This window comes from Pyxicephalus adspersus, chromosome 3, assembly GCF_032062135.1.
Source record: "Pyxicephalus adspersus chromosome 3, UCB_Pads_2.0, whole genome shotgun sequence".
Lineage (NCBI taxonomy): Eukaryota > Metazoa > Chordata > Amphibia > Anura > Pyxicephalidae > Pyxicephalus > Pyxicephalus adspersus.
In genome coordinates this window covers 83233984-83250576 of record NC_092860.1, presented here as the reverse complement: position 1 = coordinate 83250576, position 16593 = coordinate 83233984, and the positions used below count along the sequence as shown (strand labels likewise).

At 36.1% G+C, this 16593-nt stretch overlaps 1 protein-coding gene across 3 annotated transcripts in view; it reads right to left on the bottom strand.

Moving 5' to 3' along the window:
- Positions 1–16593, bottom strand: part of SHROOM3 (shroom family member 3) — a 172341-nt gene that overhangs the window by 55511 nt on the left and 100237 nt on the right. Inside the window, exon 1 of one of the 3 annotated variants that reach the window (XM_072405483.1) lies at positions 7478–7744. The exons of the other annotated variants lie outside the window; for them this stretch is intronic. The gene's annotated coding sequence lies outside the window, so the exon portion shown is untranslated. Of the gene's footprint in view, positions 1–7477; positions 7745–16593 lie in introns of those variants that run through there. 3 annotated transcript variants of the gene reach the window in all.

Sequence of the window (16593 nt, the reverse complement as noted above, 5' to 3'; positions counted from 1 at the left end):
TTTGTAAACAAACTATGTTTTTTGATATGTGCCATTATTTAGATATAATTACCACGGGTTGCTGCAAGCATAGATCCATCACTCTAAACAAATGAGCAGTGTAAACCTGAGTGTGGCACCAGATCTACTTCCGTCTCAACTTCTGAGAAAAATACGACCTGGGTCTACTCTGGAAATGACAGTACAAAAATCAACTAGTCCTGGTTTGGAGTGGCTAGGTCCGTACCTTCTAGAAAGTCTGGGGGATTGTGAATAGACTCGTGAGACAATAATTGGTACTGGAAAAGCACATTGGAATAATGTGCATTTTTATATGTTTTATGAAATAATTGTTTTAAAGTCTTTACACCATGGAAACATGTATTTTTTGCTTTGATTGATAACAATTGTATGCTCACTAATGACTGAAGTAGAAATGAGACATACTGAGTGGTAGGAGAACAAGTACATTCAGACCTTCCTGTAATAGCGGTCTAATAAATCAAAGTTTGTTGATAGAAGCACAAGTAAGGTGGAACACAGAACACTGGGAAAATTCTTTCACTTTGGAGAGGATATAACATGGACACTATTGTTTGATTTGATTGTGAAGGGACTGTAAATTTATTTACTATGCAGAGTTTGCACAGTTTAGAAATTTTGCACTAAGGCAGGTTCTGACCTTGCTTTAAATTGTGGGATCCCGCGCAGCTCCCCACAGCTGGCACTTTGCCAGTTTTTTTGAATGGCACAGCAGTGCTGGTTAATACAAAACCAATGTCTACACACTTGACAGCTAACAGCAATGAACCCCTATTCATTAAATTTTGAGCTGCCACAAGGAGAGGGCATAATGTTTCCCAAGAAGTGGCGTTCCTGGAGTGAGGAAGCATAAGGTGTACTGCAACCTCACCGCATGGATTGACTGTACTGGCCCACTTGGCCATGGGCCCTTACTTTTAATTTAGGTCTTTTGGATCCACTCCCTCCATTTTTTCCCTCACCTTGCCCTATTTCCAACAACCTGTTTCCCTTTCATAATTATTATTTTATTATACAGTATTTATATAGCACCATCATATTACACAGCACTGTACAGAGTCCATAGTTGTGTCACTAACTGTCCCTCAAAGGAGCTCACAATCTAATGTCCCTACTATAGTCATATGTCATTAATGTAGTCTAGGTCAATTTAGGGGGAGCCAATGAACCTAACTGCATGTTTTTTAGGATGTGGGAGGAAACCAGAGTACCCGGAGGAAACCCACACAGACATGGGGAGAACCTGCAAACTCCATGCAGATAGCGTCCTGGCTGGGATTCGAACCTAGGACCTAGCGCTGCAAAGGCCAGAGTGCTAACCCCTGAGCCACCGTGCTGCTGAATGGTGCAAAAAAAAAAAAACGTATGTACAGAATATATGCTGTTCACATACTAAACTGAATTATTTCCACTCCACTTCCTCTCCACTTTTCCTATTTCGGTATACTTCTAAACCCAGATCTGTCTCATACCTACATAACTGACCCTAATAATTTTTGCACATTTGTACATCTGCACTATGTATGCTATTCATTGGCTTTCTATACACATCTTGCTGGGTATCTTTTAGCATCTTTAGAAATCAAATTCTTGGGAGCCGTTCAAACATTTTTTAACAAAAAGATACCACCTGCGACACTTTCTGCTTGTCTTTGGTTTCTTTGCTTTGTGGGGTGAAAATTAAATTCCTTTAAAGCATGTACAGTGTGATCCTAGCCGCGTTGCAGGGGATTTTGTGCATTGAAAGGCTTAAAATCTCTACTATAAAGACCTTAAAAAATAAACTGATAATGTGACCACCCTAGGGACATAAGCTTTTGGTATTACTGGACTGACAGCTGGATTTTTACAAACTTTTAACCCTATGTGCAAAACAAGTAAGCAACATACATTGTGGTATGTAGTCTGGTAACCTTGTTGGCAGAGTTGATCTCTGTGTATAGAAGGAGCTTTGGGATATGGCGTATAAACTCTGGGTGCCAAACATTGAGAAAACATGTTGTCAAGGCGTATCTACAGTCAGGAGCAAGAATCAAGGGGAGGAAGTTGTAAAAATGGACAATGTACTCTTTATAAGAGTGAGCTTTGTGGCTTTTTGCAAATACTCATTCTTATCCTATGTGAGTAATTTAAAGGGCTATTACAACAGGAGAGGAAACATTCTTGTAACAATTGTCAACATTGTAACTTTACATATGTGTACAAGTGAAGGTATTGTCTACATGTACAGGTTCATAGCTACAGACACTTTTAGTAGTAATGAACATTTTTGTGCTACATTTGTGCCCCTTTACCCGATTTGGAAAAAGACACACAAAGGATATTAGCCCCTGTTTCTGCTGGATTCGGAGGCCATTTGTCAATATGTCAGGGTCAAATGGCCCTGAAACAGTTTGGCTGGTATCTTGCCTTTTATTTTCTGTGATTTCTGACAATTTAGTAATACTTTTTTAATTTGCCCATATTGGTCAATTTTAATAAGCCTGTGGCCATGGAATAGACAATAAAATATTAAGTGGAACTTGAGTTGTTCCACTTTAACAATCAGCAAATAAAATATAAAAGAAAAAAGGCCCTCACTGACCTCTGCAGCTGCAGGCATTGTGTGAAATCACTGTAGTGAAGTACTGAAACCATTCCAGACATTCTCTGATATTATTCTCTGATATTAATATCAAGTGGGTTTGATCACCACTAAACCTTTGCACTGATCCAGTGAGAGTTTAGTTCTGCTTTAAGTGCAAAACTTTACATAAGTGAACTCCCCTGCCTTTCCAGGTGCATTGCTATGTTTGTGAAAGATCTGGGTCCACTGCAAATGGAACATTGTTGTTATGACAACTTTCTAAGAGAGGAGTCCTCTCGCTTTGGGGAGATATTCACCCACTTTCTGTTGTATCCATTTGACAGTGGGACAAAGATGACAAACACCTTGAGGTTTATACCCATTTCCCACTATTCCTACTATTTCCTGTTTAAAAAATAAAAAAATGCTTTGGGTTCAGAAATATTTGAAACAAAATGTGTCCTTTCAGGGTTTCCCACTCATGAAAAAACCATAATAAATGGCTATATATATGTTTGTGTCCTATTGTGTTCTAACCCCTAATAAACCCCTTGACATTTACATTCCCCCGCACACACCAGAATAGGACATAAGTACAACACTTTTAATGAAACAACAATTTTATAGCCTACATGATAGATGGAATTAGCACAACTGATAAATCTGTGGTTACAGGATGCTGCAAACAGCAATCTCCTGCAGAAACATCTGGTGGTAAACACTGGTTATTATCTTGTTCTATTCTGTATAAGGAGCGGAGAAGCACTGTGGCCAGCACACATGGGAAGAGCTTCCTGATTACACGATACATGGGATTAGTGGGAATCAGACCAGCTTGAAGGATAAAATTATAAAAATCATTTTATTTTTACAGAAAGAAAGTGGGAAAGATAATTAAAAGTGAAATCATTAAATAATGTTTTTGTGTGTGATGAGCGTTTAAGACAAATCATTATATTATAAAAGTGTAATGGAAAAATCTTTGCTCATATTCTTTGTACAAGAACAATCCAATAAAGATCTGTTGGTATAGAAGTTCAAGGGATAGTCAATTTATTAAAACCTCTGCACTGAGGTTGTGACAGAAAGTATCTAATTTACATTTTCAATAGCTTTCAATCTTTTACTGCAGTTGTAGCTTTTCAGAGATATAGGCAGCTGCATGCAGGTAAATTCAAACATTTTTTTTTAAAATGTATCTAAACTTTTTCTGGAAAGTAGTGTTTCTGCTGGGGAGATTCCTTTACAATATGTGTCATGATGACCATTGTCACAAAACAAGAAGTGAAAATCCAAGATTTTTAGTTGTTATCAGAACAAAAATAAAAGAGTAATTTTCAGATCAGGACACTTGGTCTGGTGACAATTGGCAAATTTGCCTACTTTAGAGACTTGATGTGTGTACATGGACAATAAATGCTGCTCTATTCACATTTAGAATGTGTGTGCTACCACATGCTTTTCCAGAGTGCACTGATACATAATAGACCTGATTTCTTAAACCTCTCTAAGACTGGAGAAGATGTACTAGCATAGGTAAACCTAGGTGATCCAGCAAATCTGGAATTGATTTGGCCAAGCATTGAAATTATTTTATAAATTTCCAGGGTTGCTGGATCACCCAAGATAATCGATCTTCTCCAGTCTTGGAGGCCAAATCAGGCTCAATGTGGTTGTGCACTGTCATTTATTTTAAAATGACACCTTATTGCACGTATGGAATTCTTTTAACTGAAGATCATGCATTTTTATTAGATACTCACACTGGATTGCTCAGGGTTGTAACAGGTTTATTTTTAGAAGGGAGAGATAATTATGTACAATGTACTGTTGGGCTTGACAACTATTTGCAAAGTCATTCCTGGCAGGGGTGTAAATACAGTGATGTAAAATGTGATCCGGGCCAATACATTTTATTAACACCCACAATATATACAAATGCCTCACCCAATATAACAGCTTGTGCATATAAGTCTCTTCTAGTGTATAAACACATTGTGCTTCCATTGGTGTAATCATAAAGAAATAATTAGATATCTTTGTATTGAGGACTGAGTTACTACACCACCGATTACATTAGCAAGTGGCTAGTATTATAATATACAGTAAGTGTACATTAAATAGTTCATAGAACCCGCACCCTGATTACTGTGCTCCCTTACAGCATTATTAGAAATACTACACTGATTTAAATATATAAGAGAGCTGTCATGCTCCACATCACCAGCTGCTTAAAGATTCGGATTTTCAATGCAAAAAAAAAAATAATTATCTGATTTATCCTAATCTAGCTACCTACAAAAATCAATTACACAACAAAAAGTAGATATCATTGTATATCTGCATTCAGAAACACCAACCATGTGACAAAGCCTACTTTAAGTCAGTAGGAGAATGCTGTTCTGTCTCAGTCTCTTTATTGCACCATGTCGCATTAGATATTAGCCACATACTGAATTATAGAAACCTAGTTTTCCTTTCTGCTGATTTGGATAATATCACTCTGGAATTTGTAGACGTGCATCAACTGCACCAAGTAGATGTCTGATTTAAACAATGTAAAGCAATTGACATAATTATTTTTAGAGGCGTTCACAGGTGGTGTGGTTGTGGCACGGTTGTGTCTGAGGGCAGTCAGCTGCAGAACGCTTCCATATGTCTTGAATTGGTTTGCATTCCAAAAGAGGTTGCAATGTGAATGACAGTATTCTAAAGGACAGAAGATGCTCCAAGATCCTTTGAGACACACACAACCCCACCACAACTGCTTACTGAAGCATTTCAGCAAATGATTATGAATTCATGTCAATACTTCCTCTTCTTCAATGCGAAACAGTTTAAACTGAGCATCTGGGAGCAGTTAATTGTTCAGTTGTCAACTACAGGTCTGAACTTGGACGAGGGCCTCTGTCACATTAGTAATTGTTGCAGCATCAGAATCCCTAAATACTCTGACTTTCTTTTATGGTCCTGCTTCCTTGCTTGCTGAATCAGCAATATGTTCCTGTGTCAATGAACTTAAGGTTGTGATCTATTTAATCCAGTGAGGAAGTGACAACCATTATGTAGGGTGGCAGTGACACCCCTGACTAGGTGTCACCCGTGTGATATATAACAAAGTAAAATGAATAAAAATGCACATTGGTGAGGAATTCACCTATCCAACAGAAAATGATTGAGGTCTAAGGAGGCTTGCTTAGATATGATGAATGTGTGATAATATGTCATTTGTGATAAAATGTCAATAATTTGCATGACATAGTGGCCAGTAAGCTGAGTGAATGACCCTGGTTTATTAAAGCTTTCAAAGGCTGGAGAGGATACACTTTTATCAGTGAAGCTGGGTGATTCAGCAAACCTAGAATGGAATTCTTCAGTCATTTTCTATTTGCTAGCAAATGTTTTGAATCCTGGACCAGATCCATTCCAGGTTTGCTGGATCACCTAGCTTTACTGATGAAAATGTATCGTCTCCAGACTTGGAGAGCTTTAAAAAATCAGGGCCAATGATGTGAATGAACATTCGACTTCATATCCAACGAATATTTTATCATTACAAACCTATTTTTTGTACATTTCTGTGTGCCAATATTCTTTCTTATACCCAGTAGATAGGTTAGAGCTTGCCATAGACATTGGTAAATCATCAGATGTGTATGCATCTTAATAATATCCAGGAGCCTGTCACCTTCCAATTTCCTATTATTATTTGCATTCCGCTGATAGAACAGGCCTTAAGCTATGGACGAACAAAACCACAATTTAATTTGTGCTAATAAACTTCATTTACATTTCTGTATGTTCAATGGAATGTAATCTGTTCAGTGCAGCAACATTCTCAGGAGCTCAATAATACTCTTTACAGAAACTCAATACTTTCCTCATAAAGTGCTTGCACACGCCACATCTCTCGTGATGTAACTGCACAACACTACATAAACAAGTTTAAAATACAATTGCAGCCGTCCATTTACAAGACTTAAAAGTTCCACTTGACTGGCATGTTTAGAACTACTAATGACTAGTAGTACACAAGTGTTGAAACATGTCACCACATACACCTGTGCAAACTGCTACAGAATGGATTTCATACAGCGGACTTTAGATACAGCCAAAGCACCTGCACATTCTCTGTAACAGAAAGTTTATACAGTATACACATACTGCATCATAACTATAGCAGCCACCTTCCCTGGAAAATAATACCAGCCCTATAGTACTCTTCTATTAAAATCATTACCAAGGTAAATTTGTGCCAGCCAGGTAAGACATCCGCCAGGTGGTAATACTGTTATGAATTTCGGCGTGGGACAGTAGCCCTGTTAATATTAATAACTTGCCAAAAAGCTTATAATAACTTTCAGAAAAACATCTTCTATAGTAATGACTACTGACTACAATAAAAAAGTACTTTAATTCACAGTAACCAATCAGCAATCTACTGCTCACAAATGTTGAAAGGTTTATTATAACTGGCTGCTATATTCTGCATAGCAATATTATTGTTATTATGTATAATATTATGCTAACTGTCCCTCCAAAACTATTCTTTTAGCTGTTGTAATAAATAAGACCATGTGAAGGAAAATGTAATCACATTTTATTTAATAAACCAAAAAAGTACAAAATGTAAAGAATATAAAAACAACACAAACAAACAAAAGATAAGATGATGAAAACAGTCCTGAATAATTAAAACATTGAACTGAAATGGACATGCCATTCCAAACACTTGGTGGAGGGTGGTATGCTCACTGTTATCCCTCTTGTCAGTCTGCTTTTACATTGGATAGATGGATTTATATAAATGATGTGGATGTTTATGAAATACATCTGATATTAACGGTTACTGAATTACAAATCAATGACAATACTAAAAACAGGCCTTACCATTTTCACATGGATTCTGTATATGGGTAAGTAATTCAAAAATCCAAGGGGGCCTTAATTCCATTCAAACGTCCCTTAGGATGGCAGTGACTGCAAGGAAAAATGCAGGGCACGACAGGCAACCTCCAGCACAGCAATGATTTAGGATTATTTACTGAAAGTCCACAGATAGCATTCTGCACACACAGCCTAGCAGCCCAGAGAAGAAGCCCTCTAACCAAAGCCTCCTCCAACTAGTTAGAAATGTACAGCACTGCAGGACAGGCATTTCAGGACCTTCCTTGCCTGCTACATCTGAGAGTGCAAAGCAGTCAAACACAGAACTTTGTCACAAGTGAATGATTTTCTCCTCCCCCCTCCTCATCACTCTACCAAAACCAGGTAATCCCACAAGGACGCTGATTCTGATTGGTGGCCAGCCTCAGTGGATTTCATTTGCATTACAATGGGAGATGAAGGCCCTTGTAAAGTTGGAAAATGGATTCTGGCACTCAAAAGTCAGGAGCTTCCCTCCCCCTTCTGCTTCTTATGGCATGCATAACTTTCATCTGCAGCAACCGCTGGGATCCAGTGAGAGTCTTTATCCAGGATAATTAAAATCATTGTAATTATCTGCTCTCTCTACTGTACTGCAAAGTAGATTTTATGAAGTGGATTACTAGGGTTAAGAGGAGAAGAATAAACTGTCTTAGAAAAAAAAAACAGAAACCAGAAAATAGTTTATATTTTACCAATGACCTGACCTTCTGACACATCATCTGTACTTTTCAATCACACAAATAAGTGCTCAAGTCATTTTTTTTTTTATTAAATCTATTTTCTCTGTCAGATCACAATTGAAATGCTGTATTTTAACAGCTAAATGTAAATAATTTATATATATATATATATATATATATACACACACACACACAAAGCACTAAATGAACAATGGTTACATAAAAATATTTTGAAGTCTGTTGAAGAGATATTTGCTTCTTTTTAATATTGAGACTAATACAAATTATATGTTTAGATCTGTGTGAAAGCTGACTGAATGCAGAACCCCAGAATTGTTTACATCAGTGTCTTTCAAAGTCATCCAAAGTGCTAAACAAAGAAAAGCTCTGTTTGTTTGCTTTCTCAGTTTTCAGGTGTCCTGAGAAATATCGAGGAGCTTCCACTGTTAACCATCTCCTAAAAATACCCAAATGCCTCTGAATTCAGCACTGGAGGCCAGAGGTCTGCCACAATATAATATTATGAACACCATCCTATTAAACAGTGCTTTACAGAGTCCATAGTTCAGTCACTGTTCCTTAGAGAAGCCCATAATTTATTGTTCACAACACAGTCACATGATATACCTTAAACATGTATGCAGAATGTTAGGATGGTGTGAAATCAAATTTCTAAAACTACAAATGTGTATCAGGCAAGTGAATCAGGGCAAAAGAGTCAGCAGAACAGTCAGGCAACTAGCACTCATAACAAGTAATCAACATGGGCAACACTGACACTTTCATTTATTAAGAAGCAATCTCTCCAGCATTGTTGGTATTAAATGAAATAAAACGTCTAATAATAATAAAATATAAATGAGATGTAAATCACTGCAGGCTTATATGAGCAATGTTTTGGTGAAAACTTTGTTTTAGACCAAACAGTTGACTCTCTGCCTGCTGAGCACCATCAGTCACCCGGTTCAGTGTGGATACTACTTTGAATGCAGCATAGAATTGTCCTAAAATAGGACAAGGTCATAGTTTTTTTCATGTTGCCCCTGGTCCCACAAACCTCTACCACTTACAGTGACAATATTGTGTTTAGGGCTTTATAATTATCTAAAAAAAAAGTTGGCAGCCACGGACTTTTTATACCAATTATGTTCTTTCAGTAAAGTAAAAAATGCCTAAATTTGACAATCCCTACAAATCATAATATCCCCCCAAAAAAGGAAATCTGTTATCCTAATAATTCTGTGTATAGATATGCGAAAACCAATTATCTAATCTAAAAAAAAACCATAATGTGTTCCTTAAATGAATATTACATACACAAATATGTTGAATTTTCAACAACAACCACAAGACCACAGGGTTGGGGGACACAGTATTGCCTATGGTGTATGATATTTAATCAGTGAAATGTTCTTTTGACATTTTGCCCTGACAAACAACAACGGACCATAAGAAAGAACCCAAAATTGAGCAAAGCACATGTTTGGATAAGCCGATACACATACAGGTAAATTCCAACTTTTGAAGAAAGGCAAGGGGAATGCTATTTAGATTAAACTATGAAGGCAAATGAGACGAATGCCCCTAATTCTGACTAGTGATGACCTGTTAAACCAACACCTGCTTTTTCTTTCATATTAGCTTTTCAAATATGGAATAATTTAGTAAAGATCAAATGAAATCTGTCAAAAAAAGTGTTTTTCTATTAAACATTTTGTTAATTTTTGGGCAGAATATAGATTAAAAATTCCTTGGCAATGAGTTATTTTGTATTGATTGATTACCAATCATATTGCACCTCACAAATACAGATCAATTACCGAACAAGTGGATGGTACAATGAATAGACTTGTAGTGAATTGCAAAGTATCATTTTAAATAGATGGACAATAACATTGTAGATACATAGCATAGTGTAGGCACAATTACATCATCACTACTAATACAATAATGTTATCCCCAAGCATGAAGCAACACTGGTATTCTCAGACAAAGATGTTCCCATTCTTCATACAAAGTAGTGTCCCTGTAGATGTTTTAAGGAAATTTGTTTTTATAGATATGTAAATATATATGGAACTGATCAGCTTAAAGTTAGCCTCCGCTTTGTTAGTATGAGGCAGTAAATACTGATGACCTGGCTGTATTTGGAGGGCCAATGTGACTGTCATTTTTCCAGTGACCAGCATTGTTCATTATAAATTCAAATGTTTATTCTTTTTCTCCTTGTTTGGTTTTGAATAGTGTATTGAAGTTTGAACAGGTTTATGTTGTTATGTCCCTCTTGAGAAGTTAATTCTAACTTACTCTACCAATGGAGCACAGAAAACTAAGCAAAAAAAGAGGAAAATCTTTGCAAGGGTGAAGCACACAGCAATCAAAACATCACAAAGGTCCGAACATTTCTCTCTCTCGCGACATATAAATACATATATATATATATATATATATATATATATAACTATATAAAGTATGTATATAAATGCATTCTCATCATTAGCAAGCAGATGACTAGAGAGTACAGCAGAGCGTGACCTTTGTCTTCATTTCCATGTCTGATAAGATTGGAGCATACTTACCTTCAGCCCTTTGTTTATTATTTGTCATGCGTCAGTCAGCATGATGGCTTGCAGAGGTCTAATCCATTTTACAGCTCAGACACTTTGAACAAATTCCTTGTTATAAATTTGGACAAACTGTATGCCTGAAATCTCTATTATTAGCTGAGAAATGTTTCCAAGCAGTAAATTCTGTACCACAAACACCGGAACTTGTCGTGTAAAATCTGCTTACAGTTAAATCTTTTAGGTTAAGTTCACATTGTGCATAGATGTTATTCAATATATTATGATTAAATGTTATGAAAAACTTGTTCAATAAGTGCAAAAATTCCAGCCATGTATTCCTTATGCTCTGCCTGTGCTGCTGTATTATCAAAAAGCAATGTTCTAACCTATCTATGTAAACTGCAGAACGCCTTCCTTCCATGTTACTCTTCCAAGAAGAGGAGGTAGATAGAATTACAACATTGCTCCTCTATAGATACAGTATAGTGAGTGAGTTCAGTCACTAGGACACAAAGTGTGTTATTGGAAGGATTACCAAGTGAAAATAAATTTAAAATTAGGGTAAAGATAAAATAAAATTAAAATCCAGAAGATTTCCTCCTTTATACTAAAAAAGGTAGGAGATATTGTTTCTGTTCAGCACAAAGGACAAGGAAAAAGGGCATCTAAGGTAACCACCACATTGATTTGTAAGCTTCAATCTATTATTTTTTTCTTTTTTTGTTCAAGGGTTTAGATACATTTTAAAATCCATATTACACACAAAAATGTAACCTAAATATATTCTTCAATAGCCACAAAGGATATAAATCCATTCTTTCTGCACTAATACCTATGCAAACCCAGTCATTACCTGACATCATCACATATGTATATAGAGGAGATGTATGGGAAAAACAAAACAGGACGGCTCACTACAGGCTATCTGTAGAAAACTGGAAGAAGGTGCATACAAGACCAATCACCCTGCACAAGCACAGTGAGCAGCAGCAACTGGTCTATATTACAGGAAGGAACTGAACAAAAGAAAAGTTTCTTGCTGGATGACTGAAAAGATGTGGAAGAAATACACAAATCACACTAAAATTAAGTACGAAAACGCAAACCTGTCCTAAAAGTAATAATAGTAATAAGTACAGCCGACATATACACAGAGAGAAGATGTCTGTCCTCTTATACATTATAAAGAAAAAAAGCATTGTGATAAGTTTTTATTTGCCAAAACCCTTTAGACCTATCACTTAGCTGCTCCCTAGGTAAGAAGCCAATTAGGGAGGCCCCTTATGTCTCCATTCACATTACCAGTTCTGGTGCTTCTGACATTTTTATTAGATCTGTCTTGGAGGGATATGTCTGAGAAATTCTAATACACTTTACTTGCTAGAAATAGAAATGTTCCTACTAGTTAAGTGATATATATCTGTATCTTATAGGTTGTGTTAAACCTAGGCTTTCGCTTCCTCATTCCCCATGTCAACACGCCCCCTTATTGTTCCTTGTCATGTCATTCTTTGTTCATTGATAACTAATGATCCCTTGTAAGCTTACCCCTATACTGTTCAATAATTTCATTTTTAAAGTCTTGTTCATGATGAAACTTTTTTGTATTATATTGTTTTGCTTTCCTAATTTATATGCTCTACCTTCTATTGTTATTGTTATATTTGTTATAATTTCTTCTTGGAAAAATCAATAAAAAATGAAAAAGACAATTTCAACACAATTTTAAAAGAAATGGCTCTTTTCAGAGTTAGCATTTCTGCAGAAAGAGTTTATCAGGCTTTACGCTGCAAGTTAGGCTTACTGTGTCCATTTTTTTTTTTACATACCTCCTAGTTGGTACTTCTATCCTTTCACTGGGTTAGTGTTGTCAGACAAAAGGGAAGTACAATCTGAGCTTGAACATTTGCTTTTTGGTATCAGTGAGGACATAGCTTTGCTGAAAAGGACAAAGGAGTTGGAAAAAAAAGGCTGAGGTAGAGTATAAGTATGCAGAAGGAATGTCCTAAAATGCAGTCTGTTACAAAACTGAGTTTGACATGGGAAATATTTAACCAAAAACTCCCATGCATTATTTAGAGATGTAGCTGCTCTTGGAAAACAATGTTAGGGACTTTTGTTTTTACAACCCCCATTACACAGGGACAATAAAAACAAAGTGACAGAGTGGTTTTCCATTCACAAAGGGACAATCTGCAAAAACAACAGACATAATCCAAGTTTAAACTATAAACTCCTAATGTAAAACAACAAACATGTTGTATGTTGATAAAATCTGACCAAGCAAAGATATGCTTAGTTTTGGTTGTTTTAATTGGCCGATGTTCTTGTTTTTCCCATTGTTAGTCATTCTTCAATGAACAGACAATTTAACTTTAAAGGCTACTAATTAGGGATTTACCTAATGTAAGGGTTTGTTTACAGAGGATTCCCATAACAGTAAAGTATAGACATCATATTAGTTAATGATGCACTTTAATACAAAATTTCCCAAACATTAGGATAATTGTTTATCTGGAAACCATGTGTATAATAGTGTTTAAAAAAACATGTTATTTTAGTCAATGAAAATGAAATACTGTATATTAATATTTTGCATTGTTTGTATGATCCAGCAGGTCAAGCATATGTTCCTGTTCAGGTATATATTTCCATTTATTCTTGATAGGCTGTTGAAAAAACCTTTGGTTTACAGGATACATAGCTCAAAATGCAATTGAAGGCATGTAAACATGTCTGATTTCTGTTGTTGGAAGTGATCTTTTGTGAGTTCTAAAGAGAGGGAAGCGGATTGCTAAATGTCCTCGGTGGATTACTGTACACATGCCACGGAAGATGAAGAACATTTATCTCGGGCAACAATTATCAGGCTTGTCTAAGAAGCTTTAGACACAGATTAAGATAACTCATCAGCAGTGTCTAATTTCAGTGCCCTATTCGTTATGATACAGCTCAATGAGACAAATCACTCTACAAAACAGGCAACTTTGTTATGTTACCTCTATACCTATCCCACAGTCCCTAGGATATGCCTGGTCTACACAAATGTTTTCCCAACATTAAATTGAGGGGTAAAAATCCATGTTTGAAATTCCTGTTCATTCCAAAGGGCCAATCCACAACAGAACATTCAGCAGCAATTGCCTAAATGCCTATAAACACCTCCCACTCGCCCCTAAATGCCCAGAAACACTTAAAATGCCTACAAACGCTCTAAACTCCCCCATGAACGTAAATATCATTTTGGGGCATTTTTATGTGTTTTGGGGCATTTGGGAGGCATTTCCCCCTATTTTACCTATTTGCTGTCACATATCTTAGTTTAAAACGTCTTTATAAATGCCTAAAAACTCATAAAAAGCTGAAAAGGCATTTATAAATGTTTAAAATTAAAGTCAGTGTAGGCCTTAGTCATGCACAAAATTTGTCAAACCAAAAATATATAGTAACAATCAAATAAAAAAAAACAATTTACAAACTTAATAACAAAAATAAACTAAACCAAATGAATGATAGCATTACTTGAGGAAATTAGTAAGAACAAACTGATACAGAAGGTCACTAGAGTCAGTCCCAGTTGTGACCTGTCCATGCATACCCTCTCCATGTAAAATTAATTGATATGTTGAATTATATGTTTTTGCTTTTTACAAAACATTTGCAGCATTACAACTGCATGTACCATTTATAGTAGTGCCAACATTGCCGTGAAAGCCAAGGAAGTCATAAATTGGTTGAACAGAACAGTTTTGAGTTACCTCAAAAGTCCTTTTTAGAAGAAAAGAGTCCAAGCAGCCTATTAAAACGTTCCAGGGTTCTCACACCAGCATTGCAGTATCTGTTCATGTCTCTTCACAGCTTTGCTTTGACCGTTTGGATTTGTCACAGTTAATGCAGCTGTAGGAATGGGTACTGGCAAATAACCCAAAGGTTCTCCTGTATTATTCACAGAGATAATTTAGCAAGTTAGAACAAAAACCATGGACAAGAGCAGAAAGGGTGATGTAAGTTTCTCAGCTTCCATGCCCTTTCTGCATAGATGGCCAAAGGGAATATACTACCAGTAAATTACATCATTGACTCGCCTGTCTGTAGAGCTGCCAACCCATGTAAATTTATTTTTACGAGAGTTGGCAGTAGACTGCCGTGTCCAATTGGCATACTTGCTTTTTCTGGTATGGTCAGGGCTACATTTTGAAACAAAACTATCTTACATACTAAAAGGGTGTTTGGAACACACAGTAAACCAATTCCCCTATATGCAGCAAAATGGAAAAAATATAATCTTGTTTGTAAAACGTCTTTAGAAAAATTACCCAAATTTACCTCTAAAGCTCTCTTTTCGCATTAGGTACATGTCCCAGCATAATTTTTTTTTTGCCTTGTCCATGTACTGAGAAACAGTTTAATTACTCTCAATGATGTGATCACCAGGCTACATACAGGTACAAATGCTGGAAGGTCAGTGCCAATATAAAACCAAAAGGTCTTTAGACTTAGATACACCCAAAGAATTGCAGTCCTAGGAGTCAAGGCATTATTATGCATGTGGAGAGGAACAAATTGGGGTTGGGGTTAAGCAGAGTTCTGTAGTACAGCAAGCAGGGCTGACAATTCTGGTTTGGATTTCAGTGCAGCAAAGGTACTGTCTTGTCGGTCCAAACAGAAAGCTAGAAGCATGCTAGATTTTTGGCAGCTCTTTGGGTATTTTTCTGTGTTTCCAGAAAAAAAAGGATCTGGTAAAATGTGCAAGTATCACAAAAGGTGTAATGAATATGCTTTTCATTTTTTGCTGACGTACACTTTAACATAAAAAAGCAAAGTTTACCATGCGGTTCTACAAAATGAACACTGAACTTGTACATAGGAGACAACTCAAAAAATGCCCATATTGAGGGACACAGAAGCTAGCACGCACTCTTAATACTAAAGCTGACAAGCCTGGCTACTATGTTCTAGCACAACAGCCAATAAATTTAATTTAATGTACCAGTAATTCTTTGGGGATGTGTCTTTATCAAAGCAAACATTGGAAAAGTTTCTACAATTTATGTTTCCTCTGAGGGTTTAGGGTTAGGGCAGAGTGGATAAAAAATTAATGAGGCAGAAAACCTTGGTATATGAGACATATTTTCTCACCAAATGTAATTCCGGTTTAAAGTCACTTGGTCTCCTCTGACCCTTAATTAACACATAAAAATGAAATATTTGCTCTTTGAATAAAAAAAAAAAAACAAAATTAGGAAAAAATATGTAGATTGGTATTTCTGTTCTTCTAGACTTCAGGTGGTGATGATATGAGTGGTAAAACAATTGCTGGACTTAGAGATTTTGGATTGTAAAGTACATAGATTGTGAAGCTTTTGTAGGCAGACATAAAAAGGGGAAGCTTTGCATAGTACAAAACATCATAACTTTTTGAGACTATATATAATGATCTCTTTCCTGAGTTATCTTTACTATTTGTAGATGTGCTAGTTATAAATATTTAAAAAAAATTGGCGTTGGTAAGTTGGTAATTGCAGTGCACATTGTTCTTTAAAAATATAGGAAACCAATTACAGAAAGTATTTTGTAGGTTGCCATTACTGAATTCTCTCCCATAAGTTAGTCGCTCTGTAATGCTCTTTATGTAGTATGCTCTGTGGTTTCAGTTTCAGTGAAGATGATTTTATAAAGAAGTTTAGGGTTATTAACAAAATGATTTTTTAATTTGCAAGATACAATTTACTTAGCTTAGTGTGGTGGAAATATCCTGCCTATTCACATAGAAAAGTAAGAAAAAAAACCTGATATACGCTTGTTCCATCATCCTGGTATGGCCAATCAA